The sequence below is a fragment of the Sciurus carolinensis genome, chromosome 11 (genome assembly GCF_902686445.1).
Source record: "Sciurus carolinensis chromosome 11, mSciCar1.2, whole genome shotgun sequence".
NCBI lineage: Eukaryota > Metazoa > Chordata > Mammalia > Rodentia > Sciuridae > Sciurus > Sciurus carolinensis.
In genome coordinates this window covers 81,172,417-81,190,960 of record NC_062223.1, presented here as the reverse complement: position 1 = coordinate 81,190,960, position 18,544 = coordinate 81,172,417, and the positions used below count along the sequence as shown (strand labels likewise).

At 46.5% G+C, this 18,544-nt stretch overlaps 1 protein-coding gene across 2 annotated transcripts in view; it reads left to right on the top strand.

Annotated features, from left to right (window-relative positions):
* The window catches only part of Tenm4 (teneurin transmembrane protein 4), a 712,052-nt gene that overhangs the window by 208,373 nt on the left and 485,135 nt on the right, over window positions 1–18,544 (top strand). For both annotated transcript variants that reach the window (XM_047517532.1, XM_047517531.1), the window contains exon 3: window positions 9,608–9,709. The gene's annotated coding sequence lies outside the window, so the exon portion shown is untranslated. The remainder of the gene's footprint in view (window positions 1–9,607; window positions 9,710–18,544) is intronic.

Here is an 18,544-nt window from a genome sequence, read left to right as displayed (position 1 = left end):
TGAGAAGGTGGGCAGGGATGCTGAGGCGGAGACAGGCTGTGGTGGAGGCTGGGCCCTGGCTTCCTCCCTGGGCCAATGGAGGTTTCCGGGGAGGTGAGGCATGTGGCAGTTCATTAACAGCCCCGCTGTTCCACACCTGGTGGTCCTTTCCATTCCTATGGGGGACATTGGTCTGGGAAGCTTGGGTCAGTCAATAAAAGGCCACCTGTGACAAGAGCTTGCACAGAGGCAGGAAGCAAATGCACCAGGGATCCCAGAGCCCTCTGTCCTGACTGTGGGAAGCTGACCTCGGCTGTGAGACTGGCCCACCACCCGTGGGGCTCGTTCATGTGGACAGCTCGAAAGTCTTTGTCCCTTCATTTCTGGTGGTATTTTTTTTCCTCCTGCCTGTGTCTTTCTGTTTATAGATACTTTTTTTTTTTTTAAATGTTAATTCTTTATGGCTAAAGAAAAATGTCCTCTCAGTAACGGCTGAAATGTTCTTCCATTGTATCCCTGTCACCATTCTCCCTCACCCTTCTGAGCCTGGCAGGGCCAGTGCTAACCCTTCACAATTTTAAGTGTCCACACAGGCAAGACCCAAACAAGCCACATGCCAAGAAGACTCCATTGTCTCACCAACTCTTCTGGGAGATATCTTTCTTGGTCACAGTTCTTTGGAGAAGAGCTGTGTCTCTTTTCTCAGTTTCATTAAGCTCCTGGCTCCCTGTAGTGAGGCAGGCCTTCCCCACACCCCAACCTGACAAAGGATCCCAAAGTTTTACCGCAGAGCTACTTGGCATCAGTGATTGCTTCTTCACTATCAACTCATAGCAAGAATTTCACATTCGAGCCCTACCCCCACCCCCACCCCTCCACCACAGCAAGGACCTGACTGTGTCCTTACCCTTTTCCCTCCAGGGCTGCTTCCCAATCTCACAAGTGCCCCAAACTAGCACTTATTTCCTGCAGGGTGTCTCTGCCATGGTGAGTTCCTGGCAGTTCCCACAGGCTTCCTGGCCTAGCCCAGGCACTGAGTCTGAGCACTCCTGGTGCTGGGGACTGCAGAGTAGTAGTTCTGTCTGAAGACTCTCCCTCAGTACCAAGTCCAGCCCAAGTCCAGGCAGAAAAATAGAAGCCACTCTAAGTCTCTCAACTAAGAGAATGTAATACAGAAAATTGATCACACAGTTGATGACACATCTAGAGAGTTAAATCATGTAAGTTGAAGCAGCCCAACATCTGCAGGAGCAGGCAGCCCCTATCACATCTGGGCTGGAGGGACAATGAGAGGAGGGGCTACTTCCAGATCTCAGAAACTGGGACAATCCACAGGAGCTAGAACCATCTTGTAGGGTGACTGTCAGGACCTGAAACAGCAGAGATTGTAGGACTGCTAATGAGCACGTTGTCCAAGACAGAGCAAGAAAAGTGGCGATGCTTGCTGCTCTCTTTTTACTTCCAATCTTCTACCAGTGTCTTTCATTAGATAAATCTGCCCAGAATCCAGTAAGCAAGGGATGCTGAGCAGAGGAGGGAAGTGTAGAGAAAGAATCTGGGAACAAATGACAAATGACTGGCACAGTGTCCAGTCACACTTCTCACCTGTAACCACCCACCTTTGTTCAAGACTGTGCGGGCCCCCACCCATTCCAGAAAACCCCTACACTTTTCTAATTCTATCTCTAATCAAGATAGTGGCATCTGAACAAAGGCATCATGTTCTTATGTGATCTCCTAGGTAGAACAAACGGGAGGAGATCAGGATGCTCTTTGGCTTTGGGAAGGGGGTGAGCTCTGCAGCACTCTGTGGTCATCAATCTTGCTTCTGTGTGTAATTGCACTCCTCGGTCCTTTGGAGAAGAGCTGTGCCTCTTTTCTCTTGTAGGATCTTCCAGGCATACTGGTTCTGCTCATTCTTACAGCCCTAGAGGCTCAGCTATACCTCAAGCAATTATCTTCTGCTCTACAAGACCAAATCCATAACCCAAGCCTGGCTATCCAGCCACGTTCTGCCTGTGAGGGCCAGAGGCTGCTAAATTGCGTCAAGAGCTTTCAGCTCTTGTCTGAGGTGGTTAATCAGTTCCAGCCTGCCTCCCCTTACGTGGCCTTTCTCCTCCTCTCGTAGCTGGGAGCCCTTGCGACTGGTGTGGGAGCTCTGGACGGAGGCGAATGTGGAAAGGAAAAGTCCAAGGGCAGAATAGAAGAAACAAAGGCCCCTAAGTTTGTGCAGCCAAGAAAACAACATAAAACGTGAGAAAGGATTTGGGCCGAGCTTTCTTGTTTTGTTTTGGAGCATTTCAAGGGGCCAGGCATGCAGTTATGTTTGGATTGGGAAGAAAGGCATAACTGTGCAGAAGAAAATCCTTTTCAGATTTTATTCTGGCTGTTACTGGATTAAAGAAAGCACCAAGAGGATTACCCTGGGTATGAGGCTGCTGCAGCCAGACAGGAGGGGCCTGTCTCTTCCTGGGACATGTTTAGACAGCATTGGAGCCAGGGGGCTTGCTTGGCCCTTGGTCCCCAGACTGGTAAATACAGAGCCACTTGGGAGCCTTTTCTTGATTTTGATGGCAATGATAATTATTAAATATTAATAACAGTGCTAGTTAAGATTGTTGGTTCAAGGTGGCAGAACCCCAGATCATCCTACTCAGAACAGAGGTCTTGCCTACCATCCCAGAGAATGCCAGGAATTGCATCCTCCAGTCAGAGGAAAGACAGGGATGCAGTGGAATTGTGAGAGGAGTTTCAGTTCCGTCACATTCGTTCTGTCCCTTCTGCCACTTTGGTCTGCTTCTCTTGGGCTGTGTGCTTCCTTCTCTCACTGCAGATCAACTTTCCTCCCTATATGAGCGTCCTAGGGCTGCCTAACAAAACACCATAAGCCAGTGGCTTCAGCAAATGAGACTTGTTGACTCAGAGTTCTGGAGGCAAAAACTCGGAGATCAAGGTGTCAGCAGGGTCGTGCTCCCTGGAGGGACTGGGGAAGAACTCCTTCAGCCTTCTCTCCTGGCCACTGGACGTTCCTTGGCTTGTGACAGCAAAGAACAGAGAATGCTGGAGGGTCTTTCATTGACAATTAAATCTCTTCCCATGGTATTCTCCCTGGGTACAAGTCTGCCTCTGCCCAAATCTCCCCCTTTTCTCAGGACAACAGTCATACTGGATTTTAACTTGATTATCTCTATAAAGACCTCATCTCCAAATAAGGTCCCTTTCTGAGGTACTGGGTGTTTAGACTCCATGTATCTGTTTTGGAAGACTCAAGTCAGACCATAACACCCACATGACCATAAATAGCCCTCAGTTTTTACCTTTTACAATTTTCACTACTGAGCACTACATTCTTTGTTGCTTCCTGTTTTCAAAAATCCCAGGAAGAATTCTAATAGGTCCATCTTTTATCCAATTCTGGTCTCCTCAAGGGAAACAAGGAACCCAGAAGTATAATTAACCTGTACTTCTTTTGCAGGTGCCCAGCCCTGAACCAGTGAATGATGGTCAGGTAGGCAAGATTCTTTAAACCTATGGCACTTCTTATAGGACCCATGTAGCTACCTACCAGATCAGCTTATTAATGCTGGGTAAAGTCACCCCGCAAATCACAATGGCCTATAACAACAAAGGGTTCATCCTCTCATAGTCCACCTCCTCTTTGGGCAGTAGAGATGGTGGGAAAGGGAGGGGGTCTCTACTCAAAGTTTTCCAGGGACCAGGATGAGGCACCAAATGTGCTGATCATTGTCCTTGTGTGAAAGAGAATGTTGGAGGGTCTTTCATTGGCAATTAAGTCTTCCACTTGGAGTTAATACAATCCTGCTTGCAACTCACTGGCTGCAACTAGTGACATGGCCTTATCAGGGCATGCAGTCTGGCTGTGTGCCTGGAAAATAGCCAGAAAATGGGCAAAGAGTACAGATGGCTCTCAGAACCCTAGGACTGGAACAGTATAAAAGGGGGTTCCCAGGAAAAGGGAGATGTTTCACCAGAATGAGGGGGAGAACTGCACAGGTAACTTAGCAGGTAATACAGGGGCATCTGGGACCAAGGAAAGAGCAACAGGAAGACAGTGGGGTGTTGAAAACATGGTTTGGCTAGAGCACAGAGGGTCTGAGGTGAGGCTGGAAAGGCAGCCAGACTGGGTGGTGAAGAGAACTTCTTGCTGCAGGGAGGAGTCTGGATTTTGTCTCAAAGACAATGTGGGAGCAATAAGGGCTTTGAGTCAGAAATGGCAGGGTCAGATGGCATTTTAGGAATAGCTTTGGTACTCTGACAAAAGTATGTAGGGGGAATCAAAGAGCCCTAGACCTGGTCAGGGGTCGGGTTATGCCACGACCTAGTGGTAGAATTAGCCAGGCCATGACTAGGCGTAAGAGTGCAATTAGATATGATAAGTACAGCACAGATGGCTTCGTGGAACTGCTGGCATCTGCACTGTCTCCTGAAGGGCAGCTGGAAGAGGGTCTGGGGCCACGGAAGGAGTGAGGGTCATCGCAGGCTGACCCAGCTGAGCAGAGGCCCAGAGGTCTGGGAGGGCTCCAGTGGTTGGAAACCAGAGTTCGTGTATTTTCTCCTGCACTTTCAAATCCCAGAATTTTCAATGGTTTACTTGAAGAGTTTTATTAGGTAAATAAAAGCAAGTTTCAAAAAAGTTGATAAAAGTCTCCACAGATGCCACAAACTTTATTAGGTTGCTCTTGAACACTTGTGGCTCTTTAAAAACCAACTATTTGCCAGGTGTGTGGGCACACACCTGTAATCCCAGAGGCTGGGGAGGCTGAGGCAGGAGGATCATGAATTCAAAGTCAGCCTCAACAACTGAGTGAGACCTTAAGCAACTTAGTGAGACCCTGTCTCAAAATAAAAAATAAAAAGTGCTGGGGATGTGGCTCAGTGGTTAAGCAGGAGGGGTTCAATCCCTGGTACAAAAAAAAAAAATTGTTCCCCTGCCAGGCACTTCCTGTGACGCCATTCTTGCAGGTAGAGATTCTGTGTGTCTGTGAACACAAGGTCTCTCTCTGGTGAGAGCCCAAAGACTTTTCTCTTACTCCCAGGCAGTGCGCTGATGCCCCTCCCCACCTGCTCCACTTGACCTTCTCTCTGACAGACCTCCCTTCACTAACCCTGATCCTCAGTTGTTTCACAGATGAGCCTACACATGGTTCAGATTTTGGCAGCAAACCCTTGGAGACTTTGTGAGCCATAGCTTGCCATGGCTGACATTGAGAACCACTTGTGTGTATCAGAGGAAGAATCACAAGAGAGAACATCAAGTGGAAACCTGGCCTCACTCTCCAGATAGATGGGAAAACAGCCAGTGCAGTCTACCAAGCTTTCCTGCACCAGGAAAGACACATCCTCACCATGCCACGTCGGGAGCTGGCTGGTTTGACCCACTGAGGACCTGTGGATCAACTTCTTTCATGCCTTCGTGAATGACGATACCCAGTTAAAAATTCACAGGAAGATTGCAAAAAGGCATCTGCTGCCTTTATTTCTCTCTGTGTGCATTAAAAATGTTCAGCCACTCTACACGAAAAAGTCCCTTGTGCCATGTGGCTCATGAGCTGGTCTTCCAAGTTCAGAGCAGAGAGAAGTCAAGGTGGGAGGGAGGGGAGGGGCAGGGGAGGGCACCCAGGGATTTCTACCTGAATCTGTCTTGAGCACGGCGTTACAGACTTCTCCACCCCGTTGGCATGCTCTCTGAAGGAGGTGCCATTCTGTGTCTATGGTTGAGTCTCCTGGTGAGTTTGTGGGGGGGGTGTTTTTCTCTTTAATCTGAAAATTGGTCTTGGAGTCCACAAGCAGCAGCAGCAGCTGCAGCTGCCATAATTAAAATGAAATAACCTGCTTCCCTCGGTGCTTAGGGACAAAGGCTTAAAAAAGATCCATATTGTAAATGAACTCAGGAATGTGGTGGATCTTTTTTGTTTACTTGCAACAAGTTCTATGGCTTTGCTGTTTTCTGAAGTCAAAGGGAAAGAAGAGAATTAACCTTTACTGGGCATTTATCCTGACCTCAGGCACTGTCCTGGCTGTCCCAACTGTGTAAGAGAGGGCTTGGATCCAGTTTTGAGGCTTCACAACTTTCCCCTATCATATATGCTTTCAGTATCTTTTTGGCCCTCAGATCTCTCCACCTGGTCTGAGTCCATACAGAGAGCTGGAAGGATTGGCATTATTAAGACATTATTGAATACATTGGCACATGTAATTGACTTGGATTAGAAACCAAAGCTCTTAGCAAAGCAAGAAGATGAAGTATTCTGTGCTAATGATTTACATGATAATGAGATGGTTTTCAGAGGATTGGATGTGTTCTTGAAGGTGTTGCTTAAAGTCACTCTTCAAACCAGTCTGGGAATAGAAAATCCCAGAAGTTCTACAGACCCTGGTTTATTTGGATCTCAAAATAAGGCAGCAAAGGTAGAAGGAGCCAAGTCTGTGCTGGAAATTGAGATAGTATCTCAAAGGAGCTCCCGGCATGGTGGGAAAAAAAACATGAAGACAACTAATTCTAAGACCCTGGTCATAAGGGCAAGGGCAAGGGTATAAACAATTTGCTATAAATTCAGCACTTTTTTTTCCCCCAAATCCCTATCACCAGCTGACTTTGTGAGAAGAGTAGCCTCACTGAAAAGCAACACCCATTATGTTAAACAAAAAATGATAAGAAGAAATTGTTACACTGTCCATTATTATGTATGCACTAAGGGTCTGGTGTTTATTCTTTCTAATTCATTATTTTAATTCCTGTTTAATAATAAGGAGACATAAGAAGTTTGTCCCAGGTCACATAGCTGATGACTGACTGAGGTGTGATTCAGACCCACTCTGTTGGCTCTTGCCTGGACACCGGGCTTCCTCTCCCAAAATCTGCCCCCTTGATTGCCAGGTATATAACAAGCTCTCATCATGTCCCGTGTTCAGAATGAGAAATATTTTTTTTCTGGAAGAAGGAAGAGGAGGAGGAGGAGAAAGAGCAGGAAGGGAGGGGCAGTGGAGGAGGAGGGGGAAGAGGAAGAAGAAGATAAAAGTTTTAATAGCAGGCATCTTGGTGGGAGAGATTCACAATCGTCACCTCCGGGCTACTGGTGCAAGGACCAGATCCAGGTGCATTGCGAGTCCTCCAAGCTGCCCTCCCTGAACAGCCCCGTCAGCCCGGAGTATGGAAACACTGGCTTTCACACTAACATTCTGCATGGCCCCGCAGGTTCCAGTATGTCCAAAAGATGTTGCTCTGAATCTCTAAGTTCACTGCTCCTGTCAGCACAGCTTAGCTGAGAAGAGAGAGACAAAAGTGAGCACTCCTTGCCAGGGACGTGGGCGGTTGTCTGCCTCCTTTGAAATTCTCTGCAAGAAACTGCAGTGTTGTTGAGACCCACCTCCAGGAGTATCTTGTCTCCTTGATCTGTGGACTCTTTGGGGGAAGCTAACAGAAGCAAATGGTTCTGTGCTTAACTCCACCTGGGCTGCCACTAAGAGCAGTCCAGGAAAAGATCAAGCTCCACACACTCCAGGGCAGGCAGAAAGGGCCCTGGGAGAGGGCCGGTATGGCAGGCAGGCAGGTGTCCTTTGCAGTGTCACAGCATGCTCACCTGGAAAGGAAAAGAACAGGGCTCAAGTCTCCTCTTCCCTGCTTCCCATCTGGGGGATTAGGGACAAGCAGCTTAGATTCACCAAAGCCTCCTTTCCTCATCAGCAAGTCAGAAAGGATAATGTGTGCTTCGTGCAGTTGTTCAGAAGGTTAAATGAGATCAAAACACCTAACAGCCTGCCCAATACCAGCAGCACACAATCGGGAACTTCCTGCTCCAGGTGCCTCCCTTCCAGTTCCTACTGTGCAAGACTTGCCAAATTCAGCTATTTCAGGTCTCCAATTATGGCACATCTTTGCTCGACAGCCCTTGATGGCTCCCTATTTCTAAACGATGACCCTTCTCTGACTTGGCATTCAGGGCCCTGCCCTTGGAAGCCCTCATCCTGTCTGTTATGATGCCCTTCATTTGCCGCTACATAATCCACACACTCCAGAATAAAAGCACCCTCATTCTTTGTCATGGTTTCTGCTCCTGTGCCTTTTCTCCATCATGTGGAGTCGCTGCCCTGTCCCCACACCTAACACCATCTCTCGTGCAGGTGATCTCTCCATGCCTCATCCTCTCTCTAGGCCTCACCTGTATCTCTCATGAAACTACAAGACAGTTTCATGAGAGAACTCAGTAGAGTTGTTTGTGGCCGTGCCATGTTCTCCTTGCCAGCTTCCTGAAGACAAGATTTGGTTCTGAGCCATCAGTGTATCCTACACAGCCCCTAACACTCAGCATATGAATGAATGAATGAGTGAATGAATGAATGAATGAGTGAGTAGTGAAAGAATGCCCTAACCCCTTCCTAACTGAATTTCCTCTGAATAGAGTGCTAGTGTATAAATACTTCTAAAACCTTTTCAGCAACCTGTATTTTGGTATTATTAATAGTCACCATGATGCTTATTGGTGGTACTTTGAAAAAGGGGAAATTTGGGAATGAGGACTGAACAGGAAATACATTTAAAAAAGGAGTTGAGGGTCTTATTACTGTACCACAGCCCCATCAGCCATCTGCCCACGGTGCTCAGCACCTGATCCCCGAGGGTGGGGAATGGATAACCCTGCACTTGGGCAGAGGCTGGCAATCATTCCTGCCTAATAGAGTTATTCTGTGTATAGAATAATTAGAGTTTACACTAAAGAAACATATGAAGTACGGGTAAAGCTAACAAAATTTCACACTTAGGAGAATTTTGCTTTTAATGGGAATTACTAGTCATTCCTCACCTTAAAAGAGACAATAATGACTTCTTAGATAGTTTCCTATGTAGATTTGGCAAATATATATTCAGGGAGTTTCTCAAATAATGACTTAAAAAAAAAAAAAAGCAACCAAGAAACTCAGATACCTAAGTGCCTTCTTCTTCAGGCTGTGGGTCTTTCATACAAAGAGGCGTTCTGTAGTATTTTCGTACGGATGATGTTATAGTACAGAGAAAAGGTCATGGACCGCAACTCCTTAAGTACCTGTGTTCAAATCCCTGTTTCTCCTCTTGCAATGACCTGAGACAAATGACTTAAAACCCTTAAGCCTCTCTCTACCCTTCTTTTGAAAGGGATAGGATTTTTTATGTTGATTTGACAAACCTTTACTGTATAAAGGCCTTGGCCTTGGGCTCCACACCTCCTTCAAGGCTCACAGTCCTTTGTTCATCAAACTCAGTCTCTACTCTGCTCCAAGGCCTGTGCTGCATGCCTGGGTTGCAAAGAGGGCTGTCTGCAGTCCCTGTCCTGGCAGGGGTAGGGCCACCTGAGGAAACATGTACATCAAAACAACTGTAAGGCGAGACCATGGCTCCCGTAGCACAAAAGAGATGGAGAAGAGAGGAAGGTACCCCTGAGCCTCCCAGAAAGGCTGAGTAGAAGGTGTCTGGGGGCTTGCAGGGGATTCGAATCCCACTAAATGGTGGGGAGGGGCAGCCCCATCTCCCCACTGGTGTGCATTGCAGTGACCGCTGGGGAGAGGTCCGTGAGACAGGGCACGGGGCATCTTACCACCTCACTTAGTCGACCTCTGTTTTCTGCTTCAACAGAAAGGATTCCACCTAGTCCTCCAGGATCCAATGGCCTTGGAGAGAGGGCTGCAGGGCCCACGGACGCTATTGACTCTTCCGAACGTGCTGACATGGAGCCAGGTCAGTCCCCTCTCAGCTCTGACTTTCTGTCATCAACCGCAAACCTGTGGCCTTGATGAGAAATAGGTCTTGGAATCTAAAGCATGCAAACTTTTTGGTTGGAGGCTTTTGCCACTAGGCAGCCTAGGAAGTAGAGGAACTCAGGCAAAAGTGGAGGTGACCCCCTCTGGGAGCAGATGCACCAAGAAGACTGGTGTGGGGCAAAGGCCGTTAGAAACGGAGCTGGCGACCAGCACAGTGCTGGGAGGACATGGTGGGCAGGTGTTGGGAGTCCAGCGGAGGTATAAAGGCGGTGCTGGCAGCAAGGAGGCAATATGCAGATCTGTCCAAGAGCATAGAGGAAGGGTGGCCATCAGGCTCATCCTAGGGTCCAGGAGACCAGAGTGCAGAGCCTGGAGTTGCTGATGGGATCAAAAGCAGAAATGAGAATGGAGTAGAGAGAAGGGAGTGGAAGGTTGTCAGGCGGCAGGTACTCCAGGGGCCAGGAGAGCTCCCTGAAAGCTTTTTTTCATATTTCTGTGCAGAATAGCAATGATAAAAAGCCGTAGGAAACTCCTGGGTTGTATGGGGAGAGTGGCATGAGAAGAACATGGCCCAGAGAGGGCTAGAATCGTATATACAGCCTGATCACCATGAAGGCGGCTGAGGAAGCGGAGGAAGGAGTGAGAGCAGAGGGAGCAGTCCTTTACTGGAGGCCTTCTATGGATATTCTTGTAACAAGCCCTGTTTCTTATCCTCTGAACAGTCTTGCAAGGTGAAGTACGAGTCTTGTTAGGCTCTGTTATGCTGCAGTAATAAATTAACTCTAGAATCCCAGTGGCTTAACACTGCAAAGTTATATTTCTTACTCAGGCTCTGTGTCTAACCCAGATGGGTGGAGAGCTCTGCTCTGCTAGCGTCTCAGAGCCCAGGCTGATGAAACCTCTGCTCTATTGTTTGTGTGCTGCCTGGAACATGTGGCCACTTTGGTCTCCATAGAAAGGGAAGAAAAAGCTGGAGGTGCTGGCTGTTAACTGCTCCAGTCCAGAAGTGACACATGGCCCCCTGGCCAGAACCAGTCCCCACAGACCCTGCCTGATTTCTAGGGTTTCTGGGAATGTGGGAAAGATATGGATATTTGATGAGCTCTAACTGCCTCTGTCAGAGTAGATTTTATTCTTTCTGCTTTGTAGTTCAGGAACTGAGGCTCAGAGACATTAACTCTCTTGACCAAGGTCTCCCAATTAAAGTATGTGAGTCTCGGACCTTCCATAACCTCTGCTTCAATTACATATTTAGTTATTCACCAAAGCCAGATGGAATAGCTACCATAGGCCTGCAAAGAACAGAAACAAAGGGAGCCTCCGCTCTCCGCCTGAAAGGTGTATAACTGTGAACTGAGGTGCATGCCCTGCAGTGCAGACAGGTGGTCCTCCCGCAGATCCTCTGGGAGCTTTAGCTCGGTGTACAAAGGGACTTTTATTGAGGCATTGGCCAAGTACTTGATTTACACATCTCACCTCCCACAACCCCAGGAGGTGGTTCTTATGGCCCCTTTTTTAAGATAAGAAAGCCAAATATTGCTCAGCAAAGAAAACTGAAAGTCACCTTCTCAGTCTCATTCATGCTCTGTGCAATGATGATGCAAAAGTAATATTGAGAAGGTCACTGAATCTAGCCCCTACCCCATCCAAACCAAGAAATGTGGTCTCTTCTCTGCTTTTCCCTCTCTGACTTGGGTCTTCTCTGCCTGGTTCCCCAGTGCCCTGCATGTGTCAATGCTATGGGGATGCAGCTGTCAGTTCTGGCAGAGGGAGCTCCTGGAGCTAAAGGACTGGCTTGCTCATATCCCCTTCCTGGTGCTGCCCACAGAGCTGAGCTTGAGAGGCTGCACTCATCTCAAGCAAGGGGAGGGGACATTGTGTAAATATGTTAAGTATAGGATCTGAGACTGGCAGGGTGCAGCTGCATCTGAGCCTTGACATCAGCAGGTTCTTCTTCTTGGAAGGTTCTTGCTTTTTCTCCAGCCTCACCTCCCACCATCCCATCCTTTGCATGGAGTGCTGTATTTATACTCAGCCCCCTTATTCTACCCTGTGATCACCAACTCTGCCCCCAAACCAATTCCAGTCCCAGTCTCAGCCTGGACTGTTGTGTTGCGTGCTCACTGGGCTCTGCTTCCCTTTCCCTCTGCATCTCACACATAGGTGACAGGTACAGCGACATTCAGGTCACATCACTCCCCTGCTCAGACCCTCCTGTGACTTCCCATCCATGCAGAGGAAAAGCCAAAGGCCTTCCTCTCTCTCTACCATACTTACATGATCCTTCCTGGCTTCCTTTCCCACCCAGCTGTCTGTGTACACCTTTCACGCTGTGACCTCTTTGCTGTTCTACAAACCATAAAGACTCTCCTGCCTTGGAGCAGAAAGCATAGAAGTCTTTTTCCAGTCTTGGGTAAAATTCTTCTGGCAGAGAGAATAGCAGCAAACAGACGGGACATCATCATCCAAGTGAGCAGAGCGTGGCTGGGTTAGAAGACCCAAGCACCAGTGTGTTCACTGTTCCAGGAGCTACAGGGGACAGAGTGGTGGAAAAGACTAGTGGAGGTGAGGGCAGGGTCTTCCCAACCAGCCTGTGCAAAGGAACAGTCCTCCCAGCCCAGGTCTTCCTAGGACCCTCTTTGAACTTTTTTATGCAGCATTTATCTCTACTGATGTGTTTTATGTTACTAGCTGAGCTCAATTGTCTATTTTCTGACTTCTCCCATTAGAACATAAGTTCCATGATGGCCGGGACCTACTTTATGCCATGCTCTGCAGTGTTCTTAGGCCTGGCCCTTGGCAGACACTCAGTAAAGCAGACACGGAGCAGACTAAGTGAGTGAATGAACAAAGAGTTGAACAACAGGTTCTATTGCTACCATCGCTGCTGCTCAATCATCCTGCTGCTACCTGTGCTGTGCCCTCTTCCCAGGATGTCCCTGTTCTCCTTCTCCCCCAGCACTCCCTCTGCCTGCCCACGAGGCTGCCTGTGGCACACTGTACAGCATTATCCATCCATCCCATGAGCCCAGGGAGTTTCAAAGTCAAGAATAGCTCCTGGTCTTTTGAGTCCCAAGTGCCTGCCACATGGTGAGGACCCAGTTACAGTTTGTTGGCCTGAGCTGAGTGGGTCAGAACTTCATCCAGAATTGCAGCCCAGGGGACCTTTCCCTCCTCCTCTGCAGGCCCTCTTCACCTGCAGTCAGGCAGCAGAGCCCTTGTTGCCAGCTCAGCCTCCTCCAGCTTAACGCCTGCCTTGGAGATCAGGATGAGGAGGTAAATGGGACACTAATGAAATTCAGAGAGAAAACTAAATTGGGAGGTGTTGCAAACAACATGCAGGAGGGAGGCATGATTTAAAAGGATCTCTCCAGAGCAGCAGAGAGAGAAAGGCATGTAAACAGCCCGAAGTCAGCTTCATACAGGCCCACCTCCGATTCCAGCATGCATGGCGACCTGTAGGAATCCCATGAACTCTAGGGGCTTTGCTTTCCAATCTTTCCAGTAGGGACCTTTTAATCAATGGACTCATGTATTTATTCATGCCTTCTGACCCGCTTACCAAAAAGGATCTAAGGAGGTGAACAATTTAAAGTTAATTAATTAAATAATGAAGACCAAAAGCATTAAGTGCAAAAATTAAGGTAGAAATAAGGCAGAAAACATGAAAATTGAAAAGAGATCAGTAGAATGAAGGAAAGGGATCAGGGGAGGGAAAAAAGAGAGGAAAATGGAAAACTGGGGGGTGATATTGTACAAATCATATTGTGTTGTGCACATGTAGGAATGCATAACAACAAATTCCCACCATCATGTATGACTATTATGCACCGTTTTAAAAAATTATGGAGGTGAGGAGGAATGAAGGAAAAAGGGAAGGAGGGAAGATAAAGAGATGATCAAGGCCACTCAGGAAGGGGTTCCTGGGAAAGGGGTTGGAAACCAGAGCCTGGAGGATGGCAAAGGCCTGGTGACAAGCCAGCAGGGCCGTGGACCTGAAGACCTTCAAGGATGGAGGAGCCCTGGTAATAATGGTAATAATGACCAGTGCCTCAGAGACCTTCAGATCCACTGTCCATTCCCTCCGTTACAGGCATTAACTGTTTGCTGCTCACCAAGGACCCCACAGGGCATTTTTCTCTCAGCATGTCATTAAAGGCTCTCAGCATCTTGGAAGGTGTCCCTTTAAAATTCACTTTAGAGGTGAGCCATGGAGGCACAGAGACTGAATTATCTCTTTAACCAACAATGCCAGAACTAAAGGGTACCCACATGCAAAGGCATGAAACTGGACCCTTCCTCACACAATATATAAAGAAACTAATTAAAAATGAGTCATCAATCTAAATGTAAGAACTAAAACTATAAACCTTTAGTTGAAAACAGGCATAAATATTCATAACCTTGGATTAGACAATGGTTTGGCACATACAAAAGGGGAAATGGAGAAAAAAATAGATTGAACTTCTTGCACATTAGAAAGGTTTTTTTGCTTCAAAGAGTATTGTCAAGAAACTGAAAAAACAGCCATAAAATGGGAGAAAATATTTGCAAATCATGTATCTAACAAGGGACTTATATTCTGAATACATGAAGAATACAACTAAACAACAAAAGGACAAACAGACAAGTTTTAAAGTGGATGAAGGGTTTGCATAGACATTTTTCCAAAGAAAATATAGAAATGACCAATTTGGACATTAAAAGATGTTCAACATCTTTAGCCAACAGGGAAATGCAAATCAGAGACACTGAGTCATTTGTATGGCCCAGTCTTTCTGGTACCAAAGCCTCCTGGCCATACACCTCCCTGAGCCCAGTAAAGGGGTTATAGAGAAGAGAGGGGGCCTGCACTGCTACTGAAGATTTTCACAGGCAAAAGGAGAGGGAGTGATCAGGGAGGAGCAGGTCAAGATAGAAGTGTTCAGCAGGGACAGATTGTAGGGGGCTCTTTTCTCAATGAGAGGCAGAAGTTGCTATCTGAGAAGAATTCCCAACAAGAGTTGCACACCTTGATCTCTGCTGCCTTCTTCAGAGCACTCCTGAAAGCAACATGCTTTCTGTTTCAGGACCATTTTACAATTCAATATTATTGAATACCCCAAAGGAGTTTTGTCTATGTGGATTGTATCTATGAAAATTTGTCATATTAGTAATTAGCACTGAAAAAAAACATGTTTAAATTGTTGTTATAAGAAAGGTATTATTTAACATATAATAATAAGCCCTGACATTAACGTCAATAACACATTTCTGTGATGACTGGTATTTCCATAAAACAACCCGGTATGGAGTGGCAAGATCTTCTGTTTTGGCAAGTCTTTTCACTGATTGGCTTACTAGAAGATGTACCTGCTTCTGCTTTCAGTCTGGAAACCTCCACTTCATACTCATGAGAGAGTAAGAATGAAAAGGGCAAAGATGTTGCTGTATTATTATAAATAGTTTAGACCTCACAGACTTTCTGAAAGGGTTTGGGGGCTCTCTGGGATCCAATATGTGAGCCACACATGAAAAACTGAGGGTACAGAGGTGAGATTCTCACCTCGGGGGTGGAAACCAACAGTGAGTGCAGTAGAGAGAAAGAGAAGTGAAGAGTCTGAGTGGAGAAGGGACAGGAATTCAAGAATGAAGCCTGGCTATACTAGGGAGGCCGGGGCCTTTGCACATGATGTTCTTCTGGCCCAGGATGCTTTCTCTCATCCTGGCCCATTTAATAAAATCCTCCTCAGTGGCAGCCGGAAAGTCTTTCCTACCATTCTTATCATCTCCAGGCTGGATGAAGCTCCTTTCTGTACACAGCACCCTGGAGGCTGCCACCGGGGTGTTTCAGCACAAGAGTGGCTGGAGATGGAGAGGAGGTTGAGGCCTTGGGATTCTAGGCAGAGAAGTGGGACTTTGGGGATTGTTTTTTAAAAAGTGAGAAGCCTTTGAAAGTTTTTGCACAAGCATCTCCTTGATAACATACAAATGTATGTGGACGTGGTCACCAACGGGCAGATAAAAACCATTCTCTACTAATTCTAATTCACTAGCAAATAAAGTAATGTCAATTATCCAGAAGAGAAAGAGAAAAAAGAGGAAGGAAACACTAGCTGAGGCTTACACATGCCATCTGTCATAGCTGTCAGGTGGTACATCCATTATGCCCTTTTACAGATGAACAAGTGGAGACTTTTTTCTCCCCACAGGACACCTTGATAGTAAATGATGAAGTTGGGATTCAAACTCCAAACTCAAGTCAGTCTGCCTGTGATGCCCTTGACTGCTTTTCCACTCCACAAGGCCTTGGAGCCATTAGTGTGGCCTTAAGTGTTTACTGCTAAATACTACTCTTAAAATTGTGTTCCTATCATATTTAAGTTTTATCGTATTTAAAGTTTTATTTAAAGTAGATTTTTGAAAAACAGTCATTGAAATGATATGAATACAGAGAAAAATTATACTTAATCACAAATCGTTATTCTAAACTTCAAATAGTATAAGAGAGTTACTGAGGTTTTGTTTTTTTATTCCTTCCCCCACCCCGCCCCTCCTCTCACTCCCCTCTGCACAATCCAAAGTTCCTTCTTTCTTCCCTACCAGATCAGCATCTGCTTATCAGAGAAAACCATTCAGCCTTTGGTTTTGGGGATTGACTTATCTCACTTAGCATGATATGCTCCAATTTCATCCATTTACCTGCAAATGCCGTAATTTCATTCTTCTTTAAGACTGAGTAACCTTTCATTGTGTATATGTACCACACTTTATTTATCCATTCATCTGTTGAAGAGCATCTAGGTTGGTTCCTAGCTATTGTGAATTGAACTGCTATGAACATTGATATGGCTGAATCACTGTAGTATGTTGATTTTAAGTCTTTTGGGTCTAAACCAAGGAGTGGGGTAGCTGGGTCAAGTTTTCTGAGGCATCTCCACACTGCTTTCCATAGTGGTTGCACCAATTTGCAGTCCCACCAGCAATGCATGAGTGTACCTTTTCCCCACATCTTTGCCAATGCTTATTATTGCTTATATTCTTGATAATTGCCATTCTGACTGGAGTGAGATGAAATCTTAGAGTAGTTCTGATATTTTTAGTTCCTGAAAAGCCTGAACAGGAACACTAATAGTGCTCTTTTGTTCTACCCTTTGAGGTCTACCATGGGAGCTTCCATGTTCATGATAGTCAATGATCCTCATTGTGGCATTGCTTCCTTCTCAGAAGACAAGACTGCAAGGGAGATGCAAACCTGTTAGATCATTAACTAGAGATACTATTGACTCAAAATATATGAAGGGGTCAGGCCCTGCCAGAACTGTCTGTCTCGGTTGGTAATGGGAACCTAGAAAGTCAAAAGAATTGGGCCAGGTATATTTTTTCATAGAGTGAGTTTGAAGAAATAAACCTAAATGGGAGACTCTAGTTCCTATAGAAATAAGAAGGCAAAGAAGCTTCATGAGGCTAAGAGCATACCATCACATCAGTTGAGTAAGGACAGATGAACATTTATTGAACATGGGTTAATATCTGTGCTAGGCACATTATAGGTTTTATCTTCTTTGTGAAAATCTATATATTTGGGGCCTTATGAGACAGGAATGTCCCAATTTTCATGTGATCATACTGAGACACAGAGAGGTGTCTGGCTCAGGACATATAGCTGCTACCTGGTGACACCAAGGCTTGCAGTCGGGTCTGTTTGTCTAGTCCTTTGGAAACACCATCCAGTCTTCCACTTAGGGAGAAAATGCTGAGTCTGGTCCCAGCAGGGAGCCCTGCAGTGACAAGTCAAGCTGTCTCAGCAATGCTGTGGTGGCAGCAGTAACCTAGCGCTGGATTCAGCCTCCTTTTTCCCGACCCTGTTCATCCTCCTGGGCTGTTTCCTTCCCTGACCCTGCACCTCCAGTCTTCACCTAGAGACGTGGGATGCCCACAAGCTTCCCATGCTGCCGTCACCTTCCGGCTCAGTATTGGTTTAATTCATGTTCGTAGGCCAACTAAACACACGGATACTCTTAAGGATGAAGGAGCAAATAACCTAAGATCAAATCCAAAAGGTGCTGCAGATTGAGCTTGGAACCCAACTGTTCCCTGTTTGCTCAAACAAGGAGCCCCTGCAGGGGAGCCACTTTTTGGTCCAGCCTCCTATATTTTGAGAAGCAGGAACCCAGTAGCTGCCCTAGAAGCTGAGTGTGGAGTTTTGTGCTTTGGTTTTTGTTTTAGGTACCGGGGATTGAACCAACTGTACTTCACCACTGAGTTAGATCCCCAGTCCTTTTTATTTTTCATTTTGAAACAGGATCTCACTAAGCTGTTGAGGGTCTTGCTAAGACACAGAAACTGACCTCAAACTTGCGACCCTCCTACCTCAGCCTCCTAATTCTCTGGAATGACAGGCATGAGCCACCACAACTGACTGAGTGTGGAATTCTGCCTTCCCTGAGGCCTCAGCGTCTGGTTAGCAGAGTGAGCACCGCCACTGCTGTGGATTTTGCTGCCCTCCGGAACCCCCTTAATGTGATCCTTATTTACCCAGAACAGTCCTGGGTGTGCTGTCGAAATAATCACAGAGCCATTTAGCCATTTACAAGCTGAATGCCTAGTTATTTCCAAATGGGAAGGTCAGTGTCATTATCCTTGGTGGATTCAATTACCAAATCATAGGGCTTGCTTCCTGTTGCTAATTGCTTCAGCTGCACACCTCAGTGACCAGTTTAGCCAAACCAGCCAAGGTGAGGCCTAAAGGCCCATTTCCAAGGCTGCGAACCTCTGTCACTGTATCGCCTTGACTTACACATTGTGCAACGGATGCATTTGGACATCTTCC